General features: G+C 45.6%; 1 protein-coding gene across 1 annotated transcript in view; it reads right to left on the bottom strand.

Annotated features, from left to right (window-relative positions):
• Positions 1-17,712, bottom strand: part of LOC119389216 (neprilysin-1) — an 88,605-nt gene extending 70,893 nt beyond the window's left edge. The window contains exon 1 of the mRNA XM_037656418.2: positions 17,693-17,712. The gene's annotated coding sequence lies outside the window, so the exon portion shown is untranslated. The remainder of the gene's footprint in view (positions 1-17,692) is intronic.
• Positions 17,713-23,768: the final 6,056 nt, after the last annotated feature.

The raw sequence follows: 23,768 nt of genomic DNA on the forward strand, positions 1-23,768 counted from the left end.
TGTGAAAAACATCGAGCTCCAAAAAGTAAGCATTGTAAAGACGTTGTATCCTGCCAATGGTCGAATGTTCACAGAGGCAGGCGGTTACATGAAAAGGTCTATTCTCTCTGGTCAGCTTACGTGGAATTCGGAAATTAAGACAGTTGAGCAGTACAGGGCAGGATATGATACCATGCACAAGCTTGTAAAGAAATAACAGATCAGCGCGATTTCGTCGGCAGTAAAGTGATGGCAATGATAATAATCCAGCAGCGTTAGAACGAGATCCAGAGTCATTTCTAGCGAAACGATGGTTGTAAATGCTTAGGAATTTTTTCTGGACTCGCTCAATGGCGTTGCTGCTGGAATTAGGAATGCCATTCCAGATCACAGATGCATACTCTAGTTGAGGAAGACATGCGGTGTACAATTTTCGGAAGGGCACAGGAGAACGGAATTCTCTAGACATTCTGCAAACACAGCCTAGGGTGCGAAGACCCCGCAAAGCAACACGCTTAGCGTGAGCAGAAAAGTGTAAGGTGCTATCAAAAAGAACACCTAGATCATTGATCTCACATACCTTACACAACGACACAGCATTGACAGAATATAAAAATGGCACACTAGATGTTTTTCGAGTGAAACTCATTACCTTGGTTTTTGAAATATTTAGGTAGAGGTTATTGCTCCTGCACCATTCAGAAAAAGAACACAAATCAGATTGCAGCAAGCGACAATCGATAACTGAATGAATTTCCTTAAATATCTTTATGTCATCGGCATACAAAAGGAAAGAAGAATTCCGAATGACAGAAGAAACATCATTAACATAAATTAAAAAGAGGAGTGGGCCCAGTACCGACCCTTGAGGAACCCCACTAGTAGCTTTATACAAAGAGGACGTTTGGCCATTAACGGCAACGTAACATAATCTATCAAGAAGATAGCTATGGAGGAGATTCACAATTGAAGAATCAACATCAAAGTGTGCAAGTTTATCCACAAGCAGCGAATGGCTGTCAACATCAAAAGCTTTGCTAAGGTCACAGTAAATAGCGTCAACCTGTCCTCTCTGCGAAATAGGCGTGGAGACTTGCATCATGAAACTGGCAAGATTAGTGACAGTTGAGCGGCCAGCGAGAAACCCATGCTGATTCACAATCAATGAATTTTTTACATCAAAAGACAATATTTTGTGAAGAGCAAGCTCAAAGATTTTGGATGCGGCACAAAGAAGGGAAATAATAATAATAATAATAATAATAATAATAATAATAATAATAATAATAATAATAATAATAATAAATTTATTATCCACATCAAATGAAAAAGGTACGAGAATCAGGCTTACCAAAGCAGCATTAGGAGGAGGAGGAAGAGAGAACACTGTGAGGCGGTTAGCCAGTGTGATTGCACCGGTTCACCCGCCGCGGCGGTCTAGAGGTTATATGTGCTCGACTGCTGATCCGAAGGTCGCCGTCTCGAATCCCGGCCATGACGGCCGCATTTCGATGGCGGCGAAATTCTTGAGGCCCGCGTACTTTGACGTATGTGCACGTTAAAGAACACCAGATGCTCGAGCCCTCCACTCATAGTCACATCGTAATTTTGGGACGTAAAACCCTGACAATTATTACTGTACCGGCTCGCTCCCATGCGCATTTGACTTGACTGAGAGCGGCTGGAAGGATGGAAGAAAGTGCGCGACAGCAGGATAAGCAATGATGTAATACGCTTACATGCAAGAAAGAATGTGAAAAGAAAGAAGAGCCTGTATAATGGCCGCTTTTATGCACTTGCCGCCAAAATAACGAGAAAGAAAACTGTCCAAAAAAAGAGCCTCGATGTTTTCGAGGAAGATCGCGTCACTTACACTTCGCTATGCCACCTAGCAATACCAGCGTGACAGGCGTGAAAAGCGTAGACTGTTTAGTATATTTCTGTTATCCAGCGATCGAGAAGGTAGTAAGCCACGTGCTGAACGTTTAAGAGGCGATTTCACTGCTACTGGTGCAAATGTGTGCGTGGTTTCACCAGCTGCGATATGACGTTCACACTGTCTTGTTTCACTTCACGTAACAGGGGAAAACAGCGCAAAATTCTGACAGGACACATTACCATGTTACTTTTTTAGGGGCGAAGCTCCTTAAAGCGGCACCCGTTCGTCCCCGTCGTAGTGCGTAACCAGTCTTAACGCTAGTACCAGATCTTGACCTCCAAGGTGGTGCCGGTGGGAGATTTCTCCTGTGCGTTGTTGAACAATAAAAAATTCGCAGCGTGCGCGTTAACTAAAAGCCGAATTCTTCTGTCTCTCATTCCCCATTAGTAGCCATGGGCATGTTCCAGTAGGAAACGTTAGTAGAAGTAGAAGTGTAAGTGTTAGCTAAAAGCCGACTTCTTCTGTCTCTCATTCCCATTAGCAGCCGTTGTTTACCTCCAAGGTAGTGCCTGGTGAGATTTCTCCTGTGCGGGATTAAACAATAAAAATTTTGTTCAAAACGCCGTTGATTGATGAAATAAACCAACGAAAGACGCCAGATGTTTTCTAAAAGCAAAACGAAAGAACGCCAGATGTTTCTAAAGCAAAACGAAAAGACGCCAGCTGCTTAACGAAAGACGCCAGATGTTTTCTAAATCAATTATTTTCTAAACAATGAAAATTCACAGCGTACATGTAAAATTAAAGTGAGCTGCAAGTCGTCATAACTCTCATCGAACCTTTAGTACAAACGCGCCCGATCTCACGTCGGTGGTGATGTACTGGGCAGAATTCACGGAAGGTTCACGGTTTACCGATGAACCTCCGCAGCTTCGCCCACTCATCATCATTCACTCCGTGGATATGCTGTGATTTTTTTATTTCGTTTCAGTTCGCTATATGTTTTTTTCTTTAGGTTTTCATTTTTTAATTTTGGGTAACCACTTTATTTATTTATTTTTACATTTTTTTTTTCGCTGCAGACCTTATGGAAATGGAGTAGCCGAGTTAATATAAACCTCTACCTCTCCATAGCAAGCCAGTTAAACACAAGACGGAGAAAGGACGACAAGAACATCGCGTAATGTTCATTTTCTTACTAGAACAGCTTTTGTCCTCTAGCGTGCTACGTAGAACACGCACCTATGCGCTTTCTTATATTACAACATAAATTATAAAGACAACCTTCACACCTTGGAGACTCCTTTACTACTGCGTGTCACAGAAGTGATGATAATGTATCGTAGCTGCGCGTTGAATATTTCCTTTATTTTTGTCGTCTTATTCTGTTGTTTGAGCTGTATAATTGTATAGCGCATTAGCCATTGCCCAGACGACAAATCACGCGATTGTCACTAGCCGCGTCGCGGTCTCTTTCTGCTTCAGCGGCGTTTTCTCCCAGCAATATAAATGTTGGCAAAATTTGCTCGATATATATATTTGTCCGCGCCCTGAGTGTCGAAGGTGCTCACTACTGGCGTTTAGTCCCTACAACGCAATCATCTTCACGGACAATGCAAGCTACAGTGTCCACGCACTCCAACCATGGATGGAGAGACTCCCTCCATTCAACTAACATTCTCCTGCCGGTGCTCACGCGGAACGTCGCTAAAGTGTGGAGTGAGGCCTGGCAGCTGACCGATCACAGGTGAGCGCCATAAGTTTGTAAAAAAATCTAGATCCCCCCTGGGTGCGATAGCGCCCTTCCTTCAGCTTCGGCGGCCTCGTTTTACGCAGTCCCCTGACTTGAAGCAGCGGTTGCCATGGGGCGCAACTGCGATGAGATGCCTATCGCCAGCTCGCCAGTGAGCTGGAAAAAAACCCCGGACGGTAGTAGCTTCTCTTAGGCACCTATTTGACGTATAGTTCATGTGGTCTATGAGTACCAACTTTGTTAACCGGCCAGCGCTAACCAGTCAAGCGAGTCATTTCTGGCACGAGGTTTGACTACATCGCTGCTGCTAATTTTCTTCGATGCTTATGCCTTTTGCCTTGCCTATCTTATCGTTCCTATCGTGTGCTCAATTTTTGACGTCTTAAAAAGAGAAGCACTTCCCAAGGCGCTGTAGCGCAGGTCTGCACTCGCCGAACACATGTTTTCCGTGCGTCTCGCCACTTCCTATGTCATTCAGTGGTGGCTTTGCCGCATAGTAAGTGTAATAAAGGCAAAGTACGCTTTACAGGAACAAAAACTAAGTGAATTTCGGTTCATAGCGGTAAGACGTGGGAAAGGGCAATTGTTATACGAATAGTTCTGCGAACAGTATGAGCGGACTCATGTGCAAGTTATCATATATGTTTAAAGATGATTCATAGTACGTAATACCGTGTTTTCTCATGTGTGCTTCTCATGTTTTCTGGTTTAGCGGTGCCGAGCAAGCCATAACCGAAGCGGGAGTCACATGTGAGTGTTGCTTCAACATTGTCAATAATAACATAATAAAGAAAGGAGGCAAATTGCACGTGCCGCCTTCAATGCGCGCTAGCAGAAGCCGTCTGGTTGCTATTTCACCTCGGCGCTTTCATGGTAGGGTGTGGATTTCGACAGCGTCCAGCTTCGCCTCAAAGTTGACGTCCGCGAGGTAGTTCTGGGTCAACGTGTACGGTAGAATAGTGCGCATGTTCGGATGACAGTTACATAAAACCTGACTTTTAGCTTTCTTGCTTTTAAACAGATCACTTGGCTACTTATGTTCGGTACTCAATAATCACTTACTGGAAATAGTGAAAAGATGAGAACGGTGCTTTACTAAAGAAGGGAAACAACTACCGTAAAATCCCGAGCAAGCGCCCCCCTCCTTTTTTCAGGATATTTGAAATATGCGCCAATGACAGAGCAAGCGCCCCCCACCCTCCCCTCCCGCCATTTTCACTGTTTCATTCACTGTTTTGGAAACAGTGAAAGCATGAATATAGCATTTCATTAGAAGCACGGATGTGCATTTTTTATTCTTCGGGGCTCGTCCGCCGCCATGTGGAATTTTGATCTGCGACCGAGCAACCCCCCCCCCCTCCAAATCTTGTTGGATTATCTTTCACCTTGGGGGGGGGGGGGTGCGCTTGCTCGGAATTATACGGTAGTTGAGATTCGTGACGGGCGTTAAAATGATTGCACGAGTTCGTGAATGATTATTTTCTTCACACAATGTTTTTTAATGTCTATAATGTTGCAAACCGCAGTAGAAATACGCATAATGGAACATGAGAGTGATGTATTGAACGAAAAACACAGCCGTGAACTATTGTAGCCCCTAAGACAGCACGAAATGACAAAACGAATAATAACTACGCACACTTAAATAACTTGTTGAATAAACTGTACATTGTTCCATAAGTTTATATACATGTGTCTCTACCAGCGCAGTACCTCTCATATCATAGTTCATATACATTATAGGGGTTAGCGCATTATGGGGGTTAGCGAAGGTTAGCCGTTCCTTGGTCAATGGTGAGGGCTTGTATGACGTCATGAAGTGAAGTAGTCTTGACAGAGAATTTCGCAACATTGGCCCCGCTGCGATCCACTTGTTCCACAGCTTTGACGTCACAAAGACCCCCCCAATAAGTCAACCTAGATGTGATACTGCTGGAACGGTAAGCATGGCGGTTCATTCGGCCGTAGCGATCCCGCTGGCCTTGGGTGCGGTTCCTTGCATCGCTCTAGACGTAATGGGCGACGTCGGTGTTCTCAGGAACACTTTTGTGCAACCTAACCTTGTTCGCCGTGGGATCGTGACGCAGGACCGAGCACGAATTCTGGACACAGCGCTGAAAGAGGAGCTATCAGGCGTAAGCTGCTGAGACTTTACAAGTACGTCCTTTCAACAATGGCAACGAAGGCGATGAATGCCTTCCAGGTCAATCTGAACCAACACTTTACCGCGCCGCTTGCTACTTCCGCCGGTGTGGATTTCCATATTGGCGCTTTCGTACGAGTGTGGTCACCGCGGTCGTATATTGTTTACGGTACCCGGCTGCTGACCGGATAGACGCGGGTTCGGCTCCCGCCGTGGCAGTTGCATTTCGATGGAGGCGAGACGCTAGAGACCCGTGTACAAGTGCACGTTAAGCTGAAACGTGCACGTTTAACTCCAGTTAATTGAAACTTCCTGAGCCCCCACGCCGTGCCTCATAATCATAAGGTGGTTTTAGCACGTAAAACCCAAGAAGTTATTGCTATTATCCATCCAAGCGCGATACGATGCCAGTGGCCACTGGCACCTGCTAGTGTGGAACCGCTGGCCGTCTTGGCTACGAGTGGCGCTGGCTAACACTCTCAGGAACTAAGCGTGCATACTCAACAATGTGGGCGAGGAAGCGCTCTACAGTGTCTGTTGGTTTCATTGGTTGCGTCTAACAAAGAAACAAAACCCCCGAAATATTCCCCTTCTTTTGTACGTGCGATAACAGAGGCGCGGCGACGCGTTAAAAAAAAAAAAGGTTGACAACGCGCCGCAATAAGCGTACAAGCCGAGAAATCTTATCTTCGGCTGCTTTCTTCTGCATATCATTACCGATTCCATCCAGACTTGATCATGTCGTACATAGGCCAGAAAGCGGCAGTGACAGTGACAAGAACCTTTATTGAAAAGTCCTGAGGCGAGCCAGAGGCGCGCCCCAATCAAGTTGGTGGCTGCGCCCATGACGGAACCGGGAGATGGTGACTCTCAGCGACGTCACGGGCCCTCTGGACAGCCTGTAATTGATGTGTATAGTCCGCGCTATGCAGTAGTTCATCCCATTTGGCCTTGTTCTTTAAGTTGGAGGCCGCGTTGGATGTGCACAGCCAGAACATATGATCAAAAGAACAGCACTCATGTCCACACTTAGAGCGCGACGGCGGGAAACTTTAATCCATCCGATTGAGCGCTCTGGGGGTGACGTGTCTGTACTGGGCCTTGTTCAACTTGGAGTTGGGGGGAGGGAATTTTTGTAGTGTGATGTAATTTCATGAGAGGTGGATAGAGGGTCTTTAGCGGGGCAATCCTGTGGGAGAGCTGGTGCGTGAAATCTTGCGTTAGACAGTGGGCCTGCTCGTGGGGGTTGCATCCTACCTGATTGACGTCCTCCCGTCTTTTTGTCTGTTGGCGTTTGGAGAGATTTGTGTACTATGCTAGCCGCTTGCTTAGATATGAGGGCGGCTGCAAAGGACCTGACCGCCGTACGCCAGTCGGAGTAAACAGTCTTAGGGCCCTTGGCAGCACGGAAGGCCAAAGCTATCGCAGCCTCCTCCGCCACGTGAACGTGTTTCGTGCATACGGAAGCTGCGCTAATCAGCGTTCCATGCGCGTCTACAGCCGAGATTGCATACCTATCTTCTCTGCCGTACTTGGCCGCGTGAACAAAGAGAGAATCGACCTTATGTGGATTGATTCTTTCAAGGATGGTTCTTGATCGTGCGATTCTCCGGCCCTCGTTACATACCGGATGAATGTCCAGGGAAGCTAAAGAAAGTAGCACCCAGAAAGCGGCACTTTTCTGGCATCTGGGTGGGCCCTCGGTGGCTAGTCATTTAGTATCGTCTCAAGTCGCATGTATAAGACGACCGTCGAAATTCACGACGACGTCATCCAAATAGGCGAGACAGATCTGTCACCAAGCCTGCAAGCACCTTGTATATCACGTACCTTGCAGAGTTCCGCGGGTACCGATCAACGCCCTAATGGCATAAACTCGAACAGACAGCGTGACGTGATAAAGGCGGTATTCGCTCGATCCCTCTCGTCGACATATATTTGCCAGTAGCGAGTCTCGAGACTTATTGACGAAAAGTACTATGCCTTTCAAAGTCTGTCCAGGGCGCCGTCTATCCGTGTAAAGAAGTATACGTCATGTTTCGCGATTTCGTTCAGCCGACGACAATCGACGCAGAAACGAAGAGTTCCATCCTTCTTCGTGGCCAAAGGCTTTTGGATGGCTGAATGATTTCATCATCTAGCATTTCATCAACTTATTGCACTATGCCTCACGTCTGAACTCGGTGCGGTCTTTGACAAAGTGAACGAATGTTGTTCGGTTTTTATGCGATACTCATCAATGTTACACATTCTGTGACGCCGAAAGGCAGCTCGGTCGCCGGTCGTCGAAAGCTGATGTAGTATATACGTGTCAAATTTCCTGGCTCTTAGTGATTGACAAAGTAATCGCCGATACTTGCGCAGGTTCCACAATGTACGCCACTATGCGCTTCGCGCTTGCTGTCTCACTAGATTATTGCGCCACATAAAATAACACCGACAGCACACATTTTGGCTTAAGGAAACAAAATGCTTTCATTTCCGTCGTCCTCGTCATCACAGCGCTGTGTGTGCGTCGCCCTTCCTTGGCCCCCTCTTCTTTTGCGCTGTTTTCCTTTCTCATGACCACCGGAAAGTTCCCGTCACGCCACTCACTCGTTTTGTCGTTTGCCTCCCTACTTGCCCAATTTCACTTCTTTGCCTTTTGTTTGCACTGCGCATTTTCCTGTATTGCCGTCTAACGCAGTGAACTGGCTCACTTCCTTCATTGTTGCCACACGTATGAAATAAAGCATTTTGTGGCACCGTCAAAAAAAAAAGGTGAGTAGCAAATATAGTGCGTAGCCCACTGTTACGCCGCTGTTCGTATCGATATGAGAGCGACGTACATTTGTGTACTGCAACTGCAACGGTGCAAGCGAAGGCAACTGTGCTCTGTTTTTCAACATGTAATCCTAAGTCTATAAATAAACTATATACGAGAATCAAAGGGTGGAGCTAAAGAAAAATTCTTGCAACGCTGTCATTTTCACTGAAATTAAATTTTGTAGCGTACGGACAGCCGCGTGTCAAAAAAAAGAGGCTAAAATAATACTGCGCTACCTTTTGGATCTTACTGTTTTGTCCTGTACGCATCCAACACCCAAGATGAGTATATAATAAAAAAATCACCACAATCGTTCACAACGCAAAGACGTTATTGCGTAATTTACCGTTCTTTTCGGGTCTGCGAGAGCGGACTAACGTATAAAGAGGTCGACTCCAGCGAGCGCCGTAATGTCTTATTAAGTACCAACTCGCTCGGTGAACCGCTTGTGCTTCTTTGTTTCTCTAGTGGACAGAAAAGACTCCACGGATAAGCTAAGACGTTCGCCAGGCAATTTTCGGCTTAGCTCGGCAAACTCTCTTCACTTTTTATGTTACTGGCAAGAATGAGGCGAACAGCAGCAGCAACGACGTGTCACGTGTCGCCAGGACTCGCGCCACCGTCGTTACGTCTTGTCCGCTCGTCTTTTGAGAGGGATTACGTACATCCTCTTACTACACTGACAGGCGCAGGAGGGAAAATATATGTATTAGCTGTGCCGAGAAACTTTGTTTCTCGTCACAGCTTACTTCGCCTTACTTGTTCGTTTTTTGCAATGCTCACACATAACTCTGTTACCCCATTCTTTGTTCCCTCTTTTCGCCGCTTCGTTCGGAGTCTTCGTGCCTTGCACTCAAAGACTTTCATCTGAGCGGTGTCAAAAGCGGAAATGCAGCGAAGGTATTCGCTGTCAAAGGGGCTCGAAATAATGATATGTTGTCCACTCGTGCATGGCGTATCTGTGTCTCGTTAATATATATGCGTAATCTAATATAATAATATAATATGTAATATAAATATGCAAATAGCCTTACAATATTATAGTTGTTGATGAAAACAAAGGATACAACGGGACGTCAATAATAATTAAATTTGGTACGAAATTAAAAAGAATATTAAAGAGTAGATCTCCAAGGAAAGTTCCTCTCGGCTCATTGTGCTGGAGTTAAAATTTGACGAAGTAACAGAACTCTTCAAAGATTGTAAAGCAGTTTGAAGCGGCACGTGATTTGTGACGACAGACTTGACGTTGATGTAACAGCACATATTTAACTTACACGAAGGCAGCGCAGCAGGGCGAGTTTGCAGGCGAAACAATGAAGAGACCTATTCGAATACTGGTAGGCTTTATCGGAGAGTATGTGTAGCGTCTTGTGCGGAACGGTTTCGGCCAAGTTAACGCCACTCTTTATTGAACCATGCTGTAGCCTAGGCTTCCAGTGCCTGTGTGGAACGTGGGCGCATGCGTAATCTGCTCAGGCAGTGGTCCTACACTAGGGCTATCGGGTGCACACTGGTAGATGTCGTTTCGGGGGCCTGAGAGTGCCCGTCGCACTTGTATACTTTCCGCTCCCGTGGTCAATAACAATGGGACAGGGTCGCTCGATAATTAATCGTTGACCGATTATTATCATGCCATTTCCAGCCGGGGAGCCTCTCTTCGAGAAATCGCACACCTGTAAGCCTCCCAAAGAACACCGGCATGAGTTTTACGGGTTACTGTGGCTCTCTGAAATGCGATCACTTCTGCTCAGGGCGACGACCGTGCTGCCGAGCTATGCCTGTCTGAACCCCAAGCGAGGGGTCGTAATTGTTAACTCCGAATGCGACAAACCTTTCGTGGCGATGTCCACGCGGCAGATGCGTGATCGAGTAAGGGCCTGTGCCCTCTTCACGACTATACCAAAGATTCAATTTTCCGTCAAAAGATATAATTGGAAATAGCACAACACTTTTGTCGTTGTATGAAATTTAACCGAGGAACCCCCTATGTTTCGAGTCCAAAGCTGCTCTGTATATTGACTTCCAGTGGAGGAGAAGCCACGCATTTCGTTTTGGAAAGCTTCACAGAGCACGTGAGTAGTGAAGCTATGCTTGGCTGCCATTGTGGTACAGACCAGAATTTGCGTCGCTTCTAGAGGCCATTCACGTTCGGTCCTGGGCTGCGTGTGTAGCGTATACGGCAGCCAGTGTTTTATTTATTTATTTATTTATTTATTTATTTATTTATTTATTTATTTATTTATTTATTTATTTATTTATTTATTTATTTATTTATTTATTTATTTATTACAGCGGAGCTGTTATGCTTTTCGTTATGCCGTTACGTGTTCGAAAAAACTATCGTCATCATAAATGGCATCCACCATTCTAGCGCGTGGAACGCAATAAAACGGCCGGCGCGCACTCTCCCGCTGCGCCGATTTGTCCGGCGTGGGATGCTATAACTCGGACGGACGAGAGAGCGAGAACCAATAGAGAGAAAGAGAGAAACAAAAAAGACGGAAAGAAAGAGGAAGAAAGAGAGAGAAAGAGGTGGGAAGAAGGAGACAAAAAAAGAGATAGAAAAACACGACAGAGAGAGAGAGAGAGAAAGAAAGAGAGGCCGAAGCCTAGGCGGGATCCAGGCACATCCCACCAATTGACAGGGCACTCAGGCTGAGGACGAAGAAGACTAGTCCTGGTGCGGCCACGCGAAATAAAAAATGGTCGCGTATGGTGAAATTGTCATGCATTACCGTGGGGCAAGATTGAAGTACCCACCCCCTGACAAGTCGGTAAAATCCGAGATGAGAGGGGGGTTTTTGGATGCACACTGTAGATCTTGCAATGCTATGACCACGTGTGACCCGTCTTACGACGAGTGTTCAGTTGTGAGTAGAAATAGAAATAGGCTAACCCGCGAGATTATTGAGGCGGAGTTAATTGATAGATTAGGTGACGCATGTGTATCACAACCGTCTATTGCTCTTTCTAGGAAAGAGTTATGTTTCTTGCGTCGGGAGATGAATTTTGTGCCGACAGCGCACACGTGATGTGTCACGGCTTCTGTGCTATATATGTGGTTGCCTGGTTCCGAATAAAATACTGTTGTAAGTCAGCGCTCGTGTGTGTCAAGCCTCTTCTCTGTCTTCGTCTTTTGCGCTTTCAACCTGTGTCACGCTAAATAAGCACCAGTCGACAACATGGCGATTATTACGGACACGAACATTCCCTACACCCACGCTGTACAGTCGCATATACCCGGACGTTTACACACCACAGTACAAAGCTTGCAGGGTGGCTCGCGCCAACCTCGACCACATTATCCGGACATGTCCCGCAGCGACACACACCATCAAACACAGCAAGAACCCTAAATTTACGATAACCACGCCCGAGCAGCGGGAGGCTGTGCTGCTCAGCGCGTGCCCGGATGACCAACTCTGGGCAGTCCGGCTGGCCGAAGACGCCTAATAATATTATATATATGGGGTTTAACGTCCCAAAACCGCGATATGATTATGAGGGACGCCGTAGTGGAGGGCTCCGGAAATTTTGACCACCTGGGGTTCCTTAACGTGCACCTAAATCTAAGTACACGGGCCTCAAATATTTTCACCTCCATCGGAAATGCGGCCGCCGCGGCCACGATTCGATCCGCGACTTTCGGGCCAGCAGTCGAGCGCCATAACCACTAGACCACCGTGGCGGGACAGCGGTGGTCCTGTGCTCGTGAATAATAATTCCTGTGTTTTTACGTGCCATACCCACGATATGATTGATGCACGCTGTGTGGGGGACTGCGGATTAATTTTGACCAGCCGTGGTTCTTTTAATCTAAGCACGCGGGTGGTTTTTTTTTTTTTCATTTCGCCACGATTGAAATGCGGCCGCCGTGGAAGGGAATCCCTGAGCTGAGCAACGCAGCACGAGTAATACTTGTTGCTGGGCAAAGTATATATTGACGGGGGGCTGAGCTAGTTCGTACGTATTCATGTTAAGAGACTGGCCGTGCAAACGCGGACTCGAGCGAGAAGTCAATCGGCGTTTGTGGTGTCTCGATTTCTCTCTTGTGTTTGCACGCCCAGTCCTTTGGCATGGGCAAAGTAGTTACAGCCGATTTAATAAAATAGAGCGCCATGAAACTTTCTCCTCCGGTCTTGTCTTTGTCAATATGTGTCGATTTTCCTCATAGCACGTGAAATCCCAGAACCAATTAATGAACTATTTGTTTTTTCTATTTGGTTTGCAATAGCCCATTGCAACGCGTTTCTTTGTTCTATGCCACGCACACAGAAAGCCACCTAAAAATGAGTAAAACTTTCGCGAAAATAAATCAAAGCCATAAAATACGCTCAATTTTTTTCTAATCACAACTTTATTAACAAGAAATGAGTTTTCTGAAGTGAATCTTGGCAAACTAGCGATATCGTATAACAATGATTTCGCTAGGGTGACGTAAGCATTAAGAACGACTACGCTTCGCGGCCGCTTATGAAGCCCGACTTGTACCCGTATTTTCTGTTCGTTATTCCATCTTCGTCAGGCTAACAAGACCGAGAATTCTTCTTCGCTCTTTCTCGCTGCCTTCGTACTGAGCCATTGCGTATCTCTAGGAAGTTATGCGGCGTTTAAACGACCTATGACATGTGCACGTAATTCGGAGAGATTAGACATTCCTTCGTCAAATTTCTAGCGTTGTGATTATTGCTGATAGAAATAATGATGCTCATCTTTTTAGGAGCGCAGAGGAAATAAAACTTCCTGTTTTAATCAGTAAGTTTAAAACTGAGATAGCATCACGGAAAAGGTTTTACGCTGTTACTCGTAGATTTCAACGTGTGTGCGTGCGTGTGTGCGCTCGCTCGCTTGTGTGTGTGTGTGTGTGTGTGTGTGTGTGTGTGTGTGTGTGTGTGTGTGTGTGTGTGTGTGTGTGTGTGTGTGTGTGTGTGTGTGTGTGTGTGTGTGTGTGTGTGTGTGTGTGTGTGTGTGTGTGCGCGTGTGTGTGTGCGTGCGTGCGTGCGTGTGTGTGTGTGTGTGTGTGTGTGTGTGTGTGTGCGTGCGTGCGTGCGTGTGTGTGTGTGTTATTCCACAATGCCTCAAGACAAATGTGATTTTTACGTGATTTGCCTGGCTTCATGCATGTAAGCTTAACCCTTTAATTTATGAAACCGTTTCCTCACTTCATCCTCTTCACTGACCTGGCAATTAAAAGTTTATTACAGCAGTGGACGGAACAAGCTGTAGCTTTTTAATACACAACGGCTGATGACCTTCGTCATCACGATGATTATTCTACAGGCTAAAAGGCAATTCTACAGACTATGACAACAATATGAGTACTTCGTTTGGGGCTTCTTGTTGAAGACGGGGCGAGCGTTTACATAGGGCGAACCGGCCGATGCACCGGGCGCGGGAAGACGCAGTAGCTGTCCGAAACAAGGAAAGTGCGCACGGGACAGTGCGTTGTGATTCCCACAGTTGTGAACCACGCTACTGAGACATAGAAATTATTAAAAAATAAATAAATAAATCCGATTGCGATGAAAGGTAGTAAAGACTATATCAGTGACGCGTCCTTAGACTTTGACACGTCCGAAAGTGCTTTGTTGGCAAGTTGCTGTTTTGACGAACACCACTTGTCGAAATGTTGACACCAGCAACACCCCGCGCTCAAGGATATTGTCATCTCTTCAAATTTCCGTCTCTGAGCTCCTGCCTTGTTTGGATTTGTTGGAACGATATAGTCGCATGAAAGCGAAAACCATTATCTATTTTCTTCCTGCTTTCATTTATGGCTGCGGTTCCGCACTCCTCTCTTTGTGTCCATATAGGCGAAATTGTGACGGCCATGTAAGGTAGCGGTGCTGCAGAGCCATCTCCTTTGTCCCTGTTTGTTCTACGTTGCGTCCCTAATTTAAAGCACCACAATGTTATCCAATGAGAAAATACAAGTGAAAAAAGCAACAAAAGAAAGAAGGGAAATCACCCAAAAAGACAAAAAACAAGCTCGAAGTCACTGTACCGAGCCAGTTAAATTTGAAGCAACCAATGACGCCATGCTCCGGCACTGCAATTGACTGAACGAAGACCAAGCTTCGTCATTTGGCGGGCACGCAAGTCGCAGGAATCTGAGAGGAAACCTTGTTTCTCAGGACTTTCGCTCATCACAAATAGAAGTGCGCTCTCGCATAATAAAACGCTGCAAAATTAAATTATGAAGTTTCCTTGTGTAAGTCTCATGATTAGTTTTGATGAAGTTCAATGAATGAAACCTGGTATTAAAAATTATTTTCTTCGGAATCTGCAGCGCATGAAACATAGCTTTAACACTGGTTGGTTTCTTAGTCTGCTTTTTTTTTCCTGCATGAATCACAGAGCCTCCTGCAGCCCGAGGAATTATTATTGTCATCAAATTCTTGTAAGCCGATCACTTCGAAAGTATGTAAAGGATACGTTACAGTCCAAATTGAATTACGTAAAACGAAAGTTTCTCGTTAAGATTTACTGGGTTCTCTAAGTTCGTTTTATATTTAGTTTAGCTCAAACACAAAATGGCATTTACGAAATTTAATGAATCGATCACGTGTTCATAATCTAATATAGCAGCATTAATAAGCCGCCAGAAAAAAGTTACTTTTGTTTGCTGGAACGCAAAAAAAATAAAACAGTTATTTTCATTCAGGGGAGCAAGAGGCCAAAATAATAGTCCCACCGTTATCTTTTTATATTTTACGATTTATTTATTTATTTATTTATTTATTTATTTATTTATTTATTTATTTATTTATTTATTTATTTATTTATTTATTTATTTATTAAAATACTTTCAGGGCCCGGAGGCACTACAGAGAGGAGTGGAAAATGTAATGGAACGCGCAAATATCAATGTGCTACAAGGCATTTGTTAAAGGCGATTTTGAATTCTTTGCAAGGTGCAGTGGCAGCCGGACGCTCCGCCGCCACTGCGGTTGCCATTGACGGGTGGTGTGGGACCACAGCTTGTCCTGGCGGCGCCCTCCCCCCACTCACAACCTTTGGCGCCCATCACACAAGGACAGGAGCGCACTTGGTTTGGCGCCGGCCTTGTTGTTGTTGCGGCAATAGTAGTCATACCGCAAGACTGTGCGGCGAGTTGGTGAGCTCACCTTGTAGCAGTGATCGGTCTTGGGTAATATGCAATGAGGTGGATAAAGAGGGCGTACGTCAAAGCAATGTGGTAATTATCGCAGACATTGTGGGAAAAGATTAAGGCGATATGTTTTGCAGTGGATGTAAAGGTCGGGCACTTTAGGTTCTTCTCTTTTTCATTGATGTGACACTAGAGTGAGGTGAATAATTCAACAGAATGAAACGGGCCGCTGATTTTGATAGAGGGGTGGTCTGACAGGAACACCGTGTGAGGCGTGCGTACCCTAATTTAGAGACCACCGGGGTTTTGTTAGAGTTTTAACTTCAGCGAGGATGGCACTGCGGAAAAATTCCGGCCCTGAAAACCGAGTCACATATTCGACGTGCACATTCCAGGGCAGATTATAGGAGACGAGCACGAGTACAAGGTATTTATGGCATTCGACAGACGCTAATGAAACGTTACTGAGGAGGCAAGTACGTGGGCGGAATTGTGACGACAGACACGCGTGCTTTTAAATGTTCAATAAACTCACTGGATCAGTCTAACGCGCCGAGAGGGCCACCTTCTGCGCCCCTGTCATCTGTACCTCGTATGGATACAAAATAAAGTTCAAAGATCAGTATTGTGCTGGAGCGCCACAGTTTCCTATATTTCGGCTACTCCGTTATTGGGCCATCATGCGTATGTGCCTTCGTGTGTGTGCTTATTTGTGGCCAATCATCAGAAGCACGTACGTGAAACTTTAAAGCAGGAGGTACAGAATCCTCCTGCACATAGACTCCAACATATTCATTGGGCCTGCATACATTTTCAGAATGCGTTGAGAAAATAAAAATAAATATTAATGTGCAATGTACACTGCGTCATTACCGATGTGTTTTGTTCGCTGAGTTCTTTTGTTTTCTGTATTGACTTTGTGCCGCCAGCCTAGAGTTTTTTTTTATCGTGTTGAATTAGTAGGTGCAACATACACAGCTTTCTAAAGCAAATATTCAAGGAATAATTCATCATCCGCGTAAATAAATAATTCTCAAAACTTTCATACGGCACATTTCTTTTTTTCTATTTGCATAGCATAATATTGCGTTTATAGGATCTTTTTTTTTCTATTTGCATAGGAGTTACAAATTATTTGTTCCGTCAGAGGTGCTGTTAAACAGACGCCCAAGATCACAAGTTATCGTCACTCGCTGAAGCAGATGCGTCTGGCACCATCTTAGTTGTAATATCCTTGAAAGTTAAATACGTCACAAGTGTATGTTACGATGTTACCCAGTTTTCCTTCTCTCTCTAGAAGGCACAGAGTACTAATACCAGTACCAATACGTACTAATACTCCTAGACGAGATATGAGGGGGCATCTGCTTATCTAACAAACGGCGATGCCAGCGAATTGCATAGCGCAAACCACGCAAACCATATTCTCACTGTTAAAGCAAGACTGCTCTGTCATTCTGATCGAAAGCATTGCCACAACTCCAGCACTGCTTCTCGGAAGTCACGTGGCTCGAATTACATGCGATCGACAGCTCTGATGCCACAAAAAAAAGTTTCGACATGAAACGAAGGCCGAACTGACATAACGTCTATTTCGTAAGTACTTTTTTCCCATTACGCGAGCGGCTTTCCTGATATGTCTTTCAACCGAATTGGCTGGAATATTCTCTTGCGGGCATTTTTATCGTAAGGCATTTTTATGAATACGAGCCTCGATATTGTCTGCCGCCATAAAAAACCGATTCTGCCATGCACTCTGGCTTGGCAGGCAACGCTACGACTATAGTAGGCATTCTCAGGCGGGGTCTAATCATCGTCCGTCCAGCGCAAGATCGAAGAACAACTTAGGCAACGTCATTCCTTTTATTGAACTAATCTCGCCCATAGATTGCCGTACTCTGCTCATTCTTGTGCCTTTGTGTGGTTCACAGTAGGACGAGTAACACGGGTCCCCATGTGTGACAAACGCGTGCGTCCGCTGCAGTCAGGCAACTCTCGTAGCAGACGACAACACTCACCGGACAAGCAGAGCGCATGGTCGCGTTGCCACTGCTGCGTTGAGCGCGCTTTCGGTGGCCGGAGCACGCGCCTTGACAGGAGCCTCGTGCCCTGGGAATCGAACACCTTGCGGCCGAAGCAGATGCGCCTTTCTTCGCGCTACGCGGTCCGCCTTTCGAGAATCAACTGGCCAGGCGCGGTCCGCGATTTCCTGACTCCCGCCGTCGGGATCGATAGACCAATCAGAGAGCGCTCCACTCTTGCGCGCTCTCGTCTTCCTCGAGAACTCACTGTAGCTATTCACACTTTTTCGCCGATACATGTTTTTTCGCGCTCATTAAGTGCAGTACAGCAGGTTAAACGCTGGCACGATGCATGTGCCGCCCGCTGACCTTATTAATAGGCGACATTATTATTTGTATCTTTGATACTTCATTTTGCAGTATCATGGTGTTACTGAAATTGTGCATTGTATGTGCCACGTATTTTTTTTTATCTTCTGGTGTTGATTTGAGAAAGTTGCTTGATATATTTTATTTATTCATTATGACCCTACAAATCGCTCGACGGCATTGCTGTAGGGGGAACGTTACAAAGGGAAGAGAGAGATGAACAGGGGGGCTACAAAGAGAAAAATACGCAAATAATGGGGCGGACAGAGTAATCACACGAGTCCAAATAAGCGCTACGCGCTAGCACCAGTCTTAGCCGTCTTAGCACACTCACAAAATCTTCGTCATTTGTCGACACCATGACCTGAGGCAGTTTGTGTGATATGTAACTTTAGGACCCTGTGTGTTATATGCTCGACCCGTCCAAGAGCTAAGGAGTAGCCGGCGCCTCATTTGTGCACCAACATCTCTTTTATATCAATAATAATAATAATAATAATAATAATAATAATAATAATAATAATAATAATAATAATAATAATAATAATAATAATAATAATAATAATAATAATAATAAAACAAACTCTCCAGGAGCGATAATGTTTTGTTGATGTTCTGCATTTGGTCGGGGTGGAAATTCGGGCATTTTATGGCCTCAAATTTCAGTCGCGTAGCTCCTTGATAAGAATTTCCGACAAAATACTTCATAAATCAACGCACTATTCCGTTAACTTGCATCATTTATCAGCAACAAATTGAACTCTAGGCTTCGTGAGCATAGGCGTGCGAAGCTTTTTGTTGCGCTGGGTATAGAGCGGACAGGAATTATCATCATCATCATAAACCGGAACGCGCTCGCCTCTTCAGCTTCCGCTTCGCTCCCACCTAAAGTACCTATGAACGCAATACCTACGATGGGCGAGTTTGTTACGTAAATAGAAATCACGTAATATCACGTAACAACTAGTCGCGCGACTAAAATCACGTAACAACTAGCCACGCGACCAAAAATCACGTAACTTCACGTGAAAATTAATCACGTGACTAAAATCAATGTAATATTACGTAACTAGTCACGTGACTAAAATGACGCAACATCACGTAACAGCTAGTCGCGTGACATGGTCCCGTCATAAGCCACGTAACAACTAGTCATGTGACTAAAATCACGTAGCCTCACGTAACACTTAGCCACGGGACATCTTCCCGCCAAAAACCACGTAGCAGCTAGTCTCGTGATTAAAATCACGTAACAACAAGCCACGTGACTAAAATTCACGTAACATCAAGTACTTAGTCACGCGACTAAAATCACGTAACATCACGTGACACGTTCCCGCCAAAACCACGTGATACATGTGTAGTGCGGGGAACCGACCGAAACCGCAGAAGAATAGCCAAGTCTAGCCATACTTAGTACTACTAACAAAAGCTTGGCATTACTAGCAAAACTTAGCTATGTCGAACACTAACTCCGCTGTTGGTTCCAGCATCGCGCCACTAGTGCAGGCTGCGCACTTTTCTTTTTTAATTCGCAGGGCCACGCATGTTTTTTTTTTTTTTTTTTTTTTTTTTTTACGATATTAGCTACCGAGGGCCCCTGATGTTACTCTCGAAGAACTATACTTACTTCACACGTTCGCCCCCGAAAGCCGGGGACCAAGCCTTTGTGAGAACACAGCAACAAAGTGTGGAAAGGGGGAGAGGGCTTTCTTGTTGTGCATTGCGCACAATGTGGCTGTGCCTTTGAAAAGACGGCTATACTGGCAAAGCACCCTAACGAGAATACGAGACTCATCGTAGAAGCTGCAGCAATCGCTGAAGGTGGCTCTGTTAGCAAGCTTTGGATAGCTTTAACTGACAAGGAACTTGCCTTATTTCACCCACACATGCGCTCTTGTTCTTCTGGACAGGGCTATTCCTGCTTTGTTGTTTTAGAATGCTTGCTCATGTTGGCTTGGTGTTTCGGAGGGGGCTGTCATTTATCGCATGTGTCGTTTTTCATAAATTGCTTGTTTTTCACAATAAAACTTTAGTTAGAAGTCAGCGCTTGTCTTCGTTGGACTTTTTGTCCCGTGTCTTTCCTTGCGCTGTAATCGCAATTTGAAACGGAATACAACTAGCCCGTAGTCAGACCTTGGTTTGTGAGAAGCACGTCATGCTTCATTTTCATTGCGCACGGTGCTTCAAGGTCATTCAAGTGTGTGTGTGTGTGTGTGTGTGTGTGTGTGTGTGTGTGTGTGTGTCCGGTCTACCTCATAATAAAATGCGCTTAAAACTTCTGCAAGGCCACCAAGATAATTGCACCCTTAAACTAGAACACGCGATATCAATTACGCCCAGACCTCCTTATGATGTATGACGTAGTTCACGTACGATAATAAGACTAAATTACTAGACACACTGTACTACGGTTTTGTAAGCAATGAGAGCCTTTCAACTAACCTAGCTATTTGAAAATAGTTGACCTGTATTATATCCGCCCCGTCACGGTGACCTAGTGGCTGTGGCGCTCGACTGCTGACACGAAGGTTGCGGGATCGAATACCGGCCGCGGCATTTTCGATGGAGGCGAAAATGTTTGAGGCCCGTGTACTTAGATTTAGGTGCACGTTAAGGAAGCACAGGTGGTCAAAATTTCCGGAGCCCTCCACTACGGCGTCCCTCATAATCATATAGTGGCTTTGGGACATTATTATTAATTCATTTTATGCGACCTAAGCAATAATTCAAGGTGAGTCGCATGATCGCCCGATGATTAATCACCCTCAGGCCATGAATCCCACACCGGCCGTAATACTTTGTAGTTTTGTCCCACTAGGCGCAGCTAGCGCGCACGTGCCGCATGGACGAGCGTTCATTGGCGCAGCCGTTTGACCAATGGGAGGGGGCAGCGGTCACCACCGGTACGCTACGCACGTTTCTCTCTGCATCTGTAAAAATGCTGGCCTAAGCATTTGATAGTAAATGTGAAGGGTCATATTACTGTGAGTTTTGCGAAATTTTTCTTCATAGATTCATAATATGCCCTATAGTGTCACGTATAATCCAATATCATCGTTTCTGATAAGGCTATCGATTTCTGTCCATCAAATTGTCTTGTTTGTTTTAAAGCGAGTAATCTTTGTACACCCTTCCGCACTTTCCTGAAGATGGGATGTTGAGCTGATGCCTTGCAGAATAGCTTCAGCACTATTACAACGAGACGGCTTATTTGTTGAGCAAATAATGACAAATTGAACAAATCGATGACGTTTTCAATCGAGCAATAAAGACGCCCGAAACTGATCATAGCAAGTGGATACACGTGACATTAACGTATACGACTCCAGAGTCATTCACTCCATTACCTTCTCTTTGTCAGCGCGATTTAACGCTATTACGCGAGTTGTCACGGAGACTTGCCACGTTTGAGGAGCGGAACATGACGGCTAGTCTTCCATTCTTCGGGAATGCGTTCGCCCCGTCAGACTTCGCTGCGCACAAGCGGTAAGTTCGCCCCCCCCCCCCCCCCCCCGAAAACCTTCTGCACCTCACGTAGTATTGCACTGCACCTGCACCGGCTCTATAGGATCTGCACACCTTTAACCATGCTTTGATTTCGTGTGACGATGCGATCACGTGACAGTTGTGGCGGTCCGTGACGCCGTGATGATGCCACATGATGACGTCATCAAGCCGTAATCTTTAATCACGTGACTTTTTGTATCGTGCGTGTCGCCGCCACCGCCAGCGGTCATTTTTCTAGTTCGATGAGGCATGTAAGGATTTCGCCGTAAAATGTAACTTCCCTTGAACCACAACCATCAATTCGTACCAGTTTGCCGAAGCGTTTATACTAATTGATGTTTCTACTAATTTCTACTAATTGTGATTCCAGTTTTAATTTGTTACATACATTAATTTGCTCTCTATCATTTACTACCCTTAGCTTATCACACTCCATCTGTTTTCTGTGTATTTTTTATTTAAACAGGAAAGTGCTTTATGTTGGGGTCCACCAAGACTTCACTAACCTTTTTCCGTCACGGGAATGACGTCGATAAAATGCACACGGTCAGACGGCAAAGAAAAACTAGAAGGAAAAGTTTTGCCGGGAGTCGAACCCGCGACGATAGTTAGCGGGCGCCCTACCCACTGCGCTGCCGTCACACGTGCAGCTTCACAAACGCGCCTTTTACCAATCACAGTTTCTTCTCACAGTGCTCTTGGTTGGCGGGGTGGTGTCGCCGTCTGGGAGCGGTAAAGTGAAGTAATGCGTCGTGACACTAACGAGCGCCGACCCGGGGCAGCGGAGGCTTTCGCTACAATACTGTAGGAAACTCTATGGTCGGTGCGATGCGGCGTGCGCGGTGATTCGATTCGATGACGACTCAATTACGCGATTTGCCTTTCGCGTGCGCGTGTGACGCCTTATCACGAGCGCAGGGCTGCTTCCAAATGAACCAACGATGTTTTTTTTTTTTTCTCCGCCGCCTATTGCTTCGAGTGCGGTGGCGCCGACTAATAAAACGGTTGCAATAGGCGCCGCAGAAAGGCAACGACATCGATGTGAGAATGCCGTGCAAGTGTGTGCTTTGGAGCAGCGAGAGATGCGCCAGTGAGAAGCGGAACGGCTTCGCGCGTTCGCGGCTCGAACTCCGCCTCTCGCGTTCCTGAAACGCTGTGCGTGCACGAGCGCAGGCGCATAAGTCACCTTATTGCTGGGGAGCGCAATGACGGCGCTTTGAAAGAGCGCATACCGAGCGCCGGTGTTTGTTATGTGCATGCTGACGCCATCTTTGCGCGGGATCAACCTTATGCAGTGTCCAGGAGTATGTTAACTATAATTCAGCTACCACAAAGGTTTAATCACGATCATGGCCGTTATTGATGGAGATGCGTCAACGTGGGTTAATCCACACGAAAAGGTGATATAGCTGCCAAGCACCAAGACATTGTGCAAGCTCTCGCATATCAATGTACAATAAACAATCAACTATACTCCGGTGATGCAGCATTGGCTTTAGAAATATTCTTTGAAAAGAGGGTCTTTTTGTGAATAACGTGTCTGAGGTGAATCCGAAGTGTCTCCTGCGAAGATATCACTTCAAGAGGCAGGCATTCGGCTTCTGCTACACTTGCTATTCGAGGCGATCCCTTTAGAAGGCCAAGACATATTCGAAAACAGTTGTTGCGTGCTGCCTCAAGTTTTCTCTTGCTTGTATAAGACATATTATGCAGGATGAGCAGGTAATAACGCAGGCCGTCGGAAGCATATGCGCACGTATTTCGATCCGTGCTCAGGCGTCGCCTTTTATGCCACAGAACATCTCACCCTGGACACGGTCACCACTAGAAATTGTGCCGTATATCCCCGGAATTAGTGCAAAAAAGAAAATGCCCCAAGCAGCAACTCATCAGATAGCTTAGGAGTATAAGTATAAAGAATACACAGCCGAAACGCACATATTCACAGACGGTTCTACAACCCAACGTAGATCGTCGTACGGAGTTTTTGTGCCCTCTACAGGAAAATCCCTCTCGTATCGTCTTGAGAGAGCAACATCGTCTACGTCAGCTGAGCTGTATGGCATTAAAGAGGCTCTTATGTTTATACTACGACAGCACGGTAATCACCAAAGTGTAGGATCTGATATCGCCTATCGTCATCACAAAGCTAAGATTGCAGGACATTAAGTTCCAATGGATACCACATGCTGGC

Source organism: Rhipicephalus sanguineus, chromosome 4 (genome assembly GCF_013339695.2).
Source record: "Rhipicephalus sanguineus isolate Rsan-2018 chromosome 4, BIME_Rsan_1.4, whole genome shotgun sequence".
NCBI lineage: Eukaryota > Metazoa > Arthropoda > Arachnida > Ixodida > Ixodidae > Rhipicephalus > Rhipicephalus sanguineus.